We start from the raw sequence: 6,626 nt of genomic DNA on the forward strand, positions 1-6,626 counted from the left end.
TTAACTGTCTTGCTAATCTTTTCAGTAGAAAGGGGCCCTTCAAGAGCCCAAGTTATTCTTGGATGTATTACCATGAATGCGGTAAAAGGGCGCTTGAGGAGCCTCATTTCACCCGGGCAGAGCTGCTCAGGCGGCTGCAGGGCCTGGCAGGGGCTGCGCGGGGGACCTTTCCCCGGTGCTACGCTGCGGCAGTAGCTCAGAGAAGACAGAACCACTGAATAGGCCACGTGCTTTAGGCACATCCCCGGGGTCTGGATCAGCACGCTTGCTTATTACTATTTTATTTCTCCTTGATGATGTTGCGTGAGGAACATGATCAGATTTATAAAGCCGTTCCCGGTCCAGCTCTATGCAACGTTGATGCCAAGGAGGTGGTCTTTGACTACAAAGTAGTACTGGCAGAGCAGTTTCCATGTGAGAGGCAGCCTGTCGCGGACAGACCGAGGCGCGACGTGGGAGCGTCCGCGCTAAAGCACGGGTCCGTGGGGGACATCACCCGAATGATGTGCTACGTTCGGTGAGCAACCTTGTCGTGTCTGTACAGTACCAAATCAGAGAGCACGTGGCAGACGGGAAGGTGGAGACCTGCTGCCGTAGGTATGTGTTACACTCACCGTGCGAGAGCTTGTGCACTGAGTCAAAATAACATTTAATAAATTATCAAATATTTTTATGTAAAGGAGGGGGAAATAAAACCGACAGCATGTAAAAAAATGCTGATCGCTATAGCGATCACCTGGACAGCAGGGCAGGATCTGGTTCTCGCTGGAGGTGGGGGGATGTACGTCCCCGAGCATCCTTTTGCCCCGGAGGAGCGGAGCAGCTTGGTGCTCCGGGGCCCTGCGGCTTTTGCTCTCCCCAGCACTGTCTTTCGTGCTGTTCACGCTCAAGATTGCTCTCGTGATGGCTCAGCCTTTAAGATGTGATTATTGAGCTTGTTTCTGGGTTGTCACCCCGTGCAGGAGAGAGGGACGTACCGTCCGCCCTCCCCTGGAGAACCGGGGGAAATCACAGCGTGGCCGTGCGGGGAGGCGCGTCGGCCGATGGGCCCTTTCCCCAGGTTTGGGAGACTTTCTGGGCTGATGGGGCTCTCACCCACCTACTCCCTGCCCAGGAGGCGTGCAAAGTGCCAGGGAAAATATGGGCAAATGGTGTGTGTGTGTGTGTGTATATATATGTATATATATATATACACTATATATATACACACACACACACACACATACATATACACACACAAATGGTGTGTGTGTGTATGTATGTGTGTATATATATATATATACACACACACACATACACACACACACATCTAGGCATGGGGGAGGTGGGGGTATGTATTTTACTAAAAATCTATTCTTCTAGGGTTTTTTGTTTCTTTTATACCAAAGGAAGGTATGACGTGGCTGATGATTTCTGCCTGTAGACATAACGAATGATTTAATCAAGGGCTTCTGACACCTCTTTAGAGGTGGCTGAGATATTAAGAGGTTGCATCAATGACCTTAGAACAAGACCTGTGAAAGCCATGAAGATATATTTAGGGATAAAAGCTATTCCTTGATAGTTGGTCAGTCACAGCAGCCTGTCAGATATCAGATGCTCCAGACAAGATCTGCCGTGCTGGGGAAGGGATCCGTTTTCTGTGCTCTCAGATGCGTCTGGAAGGAAAATGTCTTTACCGGCAGATTTTTCTCATTGCATTTTGCATCAAGTGGGCTTTGCGCAGGACTGGCCGATGATTGATAGGTGATACCAACGTGCTGTAAACATAAATTGATGTTTTCTAGATTGGAAAAGGATGTCGTAGAAAATGTTTGTAAGTAAATCTCTACTACTGGTTCAGAGTCATGGAATAACTGACTGGAAGAGACCCGTGAAAGTCACCTGGTCCATCCACCTCTCAAAGCTGGGCTAAATCCTATTAAAACTTTATAAACAAAACCTCGGTATCAAGTGACTTAAAAGCCCCCACAGGTTTATCCAGTATTTAATTTCCATGTCTTTTTTATGTACTTTAATGCGCTTTCCAACGGAGGAAAACTGCACCGATGAAGAGGCATTTTAGATTTTTCCTGCCATTGAGCTACTGCATTTTCCTGCCGTTGTTACTGCTTTAAAGAAAAGAGCATCTGTCCTTTGGCCAAAGAAGGGTACGTACCCACGTTCGCCACACGTGAGCTTAACAGCGCTTTGCTCATCCCTGCAGCCGAGGGCCCGATGCTCCGTTTCTTGCGTCCCGGCAGCCGCTGGCGCCCTTGGGGAGCCCCCGGGCCCGTCCCTGTGCCGGGGCCGGGCTCTGGCCGCCGGCCTCCCCTCCTCCGGGGACCCAGCCGAGAGCCGCGGAGGCGCGATTCAGCCGGCTTTATAAGCCCTCCACAGAGAGTAATTGGTAGAATATGATATAAAGTCTGCATAAGCAGCTGTTATAAATGAAACCCTTCCTCTGCTGTGTACAGTATGTGCATACAGGGTAATATATTGATTTGCTTTATTATCATTACCGTCATTTTATCAGATAGTGCTTGTTAACAATATAAAGCTACAGTTGTAGTGATGGAGATTGCCTTGCACTCTGCCTTTTCTCTTGTTTCAATAGGAAAGCTTGCTCAAGGAGGACTAATGAAAATTATAGCTATTTATCCACTAAAGCCATGAAATGATACATTACGATTTCAGTAGTGCTGGGTTACTGTCCTGTGACAAATAGAATAGTTTCCTAAGTACCCTTGAGTGAGAACAAGCGTGCAAAAGGAAAGCTAATATTGGAGATTTTTTTCAAGCACTTAGTTGCCAATAGGAGGAGTTATAAGTAAGGTTTATATATATTTTTAAATGTCTGCCAGTTGGGTGGCTTCTGAAGCTGAGAAAGGAGGAGGTGCGCAGATCCCGTTGCATCGAAGCGAGTGGAGAAGTAGGTGAGATTTCCAGCCAGTCTAGATTTTTTAAGATTTCTTCCTAGAGCTGCCCGGCTCCGCAGGCCTGCTGCAGCAGGGTGGAAGACCTGGGGCTCAGCACTGCGGCTGGTGCTTGCGGTGGGCAGCGGCGGCAGCCCCAGGCCTGGCACAGCAGCGCCCGGAGAGGCTTCAGCAGCAGAACAGTTGTTTTTCTTCATGCTGCAAAAAACCCTCTTTAGGAGTAAGGCACTATTTAAGCAGACCAGGAGCAGAAAGCTGGACGTGCAAGTACCTGGGTGTCCTTCTTTCAGCAGCGCGCGCGCATGACGTGGTATTTGCCACGCATTCGTAACTATTAGTCGTGTCAAGCTAACTGTCTCAGCAAATTAATCGTTGATCTGAGCGTTAATCCCACAATTTCTAAATGGGCGAGTGAGCCAACAGATTAATGAGTTTTCACGGGCCCTGTAATGGGCTCTGGTGGGGGAGTCCGGTTCTGTACGGGCCTCGTGCAGATCCAGACTGGTGCACGGAGTAACCCGCTTAAGCTGCATTCGCCAGATTGTCTCCTGGGAACCACAGAACAGTGTCCTTTGGGTTACCTGACAGATTTTCTACCTCAAATGATCAATAAGCTCTTTGCTTTTATGACACCTGGGGCTCTGGCCAGGGCAGCTAAAAATCAACAAGAGCTTTCTCGTTATATCCCTTTGGGGAAGTAGGGAGCAACCCCAGTTCACCCCAGTCTAGCCCGGCCCCGGTTTGTTCTGACCGACCCCGATTTCCTGCCCTGGCCGCCTGCCTTGCTGCGCCGCGGCGCTCCTCCCGCGCGTGCCTCCTCGCTAAGGCGAGCGTCAGACTCCGGGAAGAGGCAATGCGCGGCGGGTCCTGCTCGGAGCAACTCGCCGTGCGACCCGCTAGGGTGCTCGGGCGGTGCCGCTGTGCCAGGGCCCGCGGGCCGCGCGGCGCTGGGCGGCTGGGAGCCGTGGCCGCTGCTCGAGCTCGCCGGCGCGGCTGCGTGGTGCCGCCCCGCGCTTCCCGCGCGCCTCGCCAGCCTTTTGCTAGCGTGCTTGGAGCTCGCCGGAAAGCAGCTCCGAGAAGCAGCGACTGCGGGATCCGAGAGGCACGAAGCCGGCCAGGAGCTGGGTGCGTGGAGATTCCTGGCGCGGGGCTCCTTGTTGCCACCCTGACAAAACCCAAGAGCTGGAAACGAAAGCGAAGCAAAGGAAATTGCTTGCCCCGTTTCCCAACAAGAGAAACGAGTGATTTATTCGGGGGTGAAGGAGGCCCTGCAGTCGCTTTAGGCCAAGGCAAGGGCCTGGCTGCACAACGCGCTGCGGTTCGAGCGCAGACGGACGGATCGGGCAGAGAGGCGACAGGCGAAACTCGGTGGTTTGCTAGACGGTGTGTCGAGGAGCGTGCCCCCGCTGGCCCGACGGGTGAGGAAATGCCCGGCATCAGTGGCAAAGCCTTTGCCCTGCGAGCCTACGGGGGCGTTCGCCCAGGCAGAGTGACCAAAAGCCGCCAGCCAGCCTTGCCTAAGGGAGATCTCCTTCTCCTGCCTTCCCTGCCTTTGCTCTGCACAGCTTGCTTGATTTGCAACTCTGACATGTGGCTGGTGGGTTTTTTTCTTGCTAATGAAGAAAAAATCGGGCATCAGTTCTTGATTTTACCTGTTTGCAGAGTTCTGAAAATGAAACCAACAGTATGGGGCTGAACCTGCCTGATAAGAAGGTATTAAAAAAAATTGTCACAGCAAAGAGGAGATAAATTGTACGTTAAATAGCAAAGCATGGTGTTGCATATTTCATGCTCTGTAATGTCTACAGAGTTCTTCGTGATAAATGTTACTAAAATAAGCACCAAAGGAGTTAAATGTGATGCGCTGCTACCTGCGCTGAGATCCCGTCAGCTCACTGAATTCTTGCTGCGTTGCCTTCTCCATAGCTGCTGTAAAGTAAGAGAGCAGGCAAAGAGGGGAAGCCTTGCGGGTGAGAGGCGGCACAGGCAGCGCGGGGGACGGGGAGCTGCCGTGGAGCTTTCCCGCTGCCTGTGAAAAATGAGCTGTAGGCTTTATGCAGGTGGCATCATTTTTAAATGTCAGATCTGGGTTTCCTTCCCTCCCTTTAATATAAATGTCAGCGGCATTTTCCTGGGAAATCTTTTGTTTCACCTTCCACTCCGATAAATGCAGGCTGGCTTTCAGGCTTGCCCTCGCGCGTCGTCGGAGCGTCGGCCGGCGCAGCGTGCCGGCGCGCTCCGGGGACGGGCAGCGGTGTCCCGCGGGCCCTGGGCGCGTGCCGCGGGGAAAAATGCCGCGGCCGCGGCGGGGAGCTCGCGTGGCGCTCGGGCCCCTGGCCGAGCGCGCCAGGAGGGAGGGAGCGCCGGGCCGGCCGGGAAAGCCGGAGCTTTGAGTAGTTCGCTAGTAGCAGCTCGAGTCTGACACAGCTTTCCGTAAAGACTTTGTAAGGTGGCTGTAGCACGTGTAAACTAAGGTGTAACTCGCTAAGAGTTTGCACGAAAACCGACTTTGTTCATGGCACGTTGTCTCTGAAATACACGGGGGTTATAGCAGGCTTTTGGCGTGTTCAGTGACGGGCGCTGCGCGGCGTGCTGCCCTCTGCCCGGGGGGAGCTGGGTGTCGATGCCCCGCTGCTGCTAGCAGGCGCGGGCGGGCGGTGGAGCAGCGGCGGCTGCAGTACCAGCGTCCGGCGCTTGCCCTCGGACGGACGCCCCGGGGGATGCCCGCGTGGGATCCGGAGCGGCTCCCCCGGGTAACGTTATCGGCAAACGGGAACGACAAAGTCTGTCCGAGACTTGCCTTTCCTGATGAGCGGTAGTGAAACTCGCAGTGGCGGTAAAAGCTGAAAGCTCTGATCCTCGAGCAGCGATTTTGTGCTCCGAGCCGTGAGACGCGGCCGGGGCGAGGAGCGGTGTCCCCTTCGGGAGCCGAGCCCGCGCTTGGGCTGGCACAAAGCCTGCTTCACCAACAAAGAGCAGCTGAGAGAAAGTGTGTGCTGCGACGCGGACCCGGCTGGAAGGCTGCCCTGAGTCAGGTTTCACTACTTCCCCGTTTTGAAAAGGTCTTTTACTGTTAATTCATTGTCTTTAAATATTTCTTTAATGACTTTCTTCGTTGCCTTTGAAAAAAGTCTTTGATCTCATGAGTAGAAAATATAACTAGCAACATAAAAATAGAAAAGCTTATGATGTTTTTATTAATGGAAGTTTACTCAATAACTTTGAAGACTGCTCTTTCAGTCTGGGAAGGAAATACGATGCCAGTGCAGCTGTGTCTCCTGTTTTTCATTTGCTGTTTTTTCCTTCCTCCATAGCAGTTGCTGAAAGCTAGAGTTACTACTCGTCCCAATTCCCTCTCCTCATCTTGCGTCTTCTAGCAGCTACCCGCCGTATCTCATCGTCCCCCCACCCCTGCCAGCGCGTTTCTCGCGCAGCTCCCTCCTGCCCCCTGCATTACAGTTGAAGTCCTGGGCGGTGTTGCTGGTTCCCGTGCCCTGTCCCTTCCCCTGCGGCGCTGCCTCTCTCCCTCCCGCCCCGAGGGCAGCCGCAGCGGCCGCCCTTGCTGCTGGCGCTCGTTTCGTGCCGGGTGCTGGCGGAGGTGCACCCGCCTTTCCCACGTGCCGCCTGGCGTCCAGAGAGCTCTGCTGCCGGGTAGGCATTCCTCCTTAAAAAATAGATGAGAAAAACATGCCTTTTTTTTTTTTTTTTTTT

The sequence above is a fragment of the Rhea americana genome, unplaced genomic scaffold (genome assembly GCF_003343005.1).
Source record: "Rhea americana isolate MKP2758 unplaced genomic scaffold, rheAme1 scaffold_269, whole genome shotgun sequence".
NCBI lineage: Eukaryota > Metazoa > Chordata > Aves > Rheiformes > Rheidae > Rhea > Rhea americana.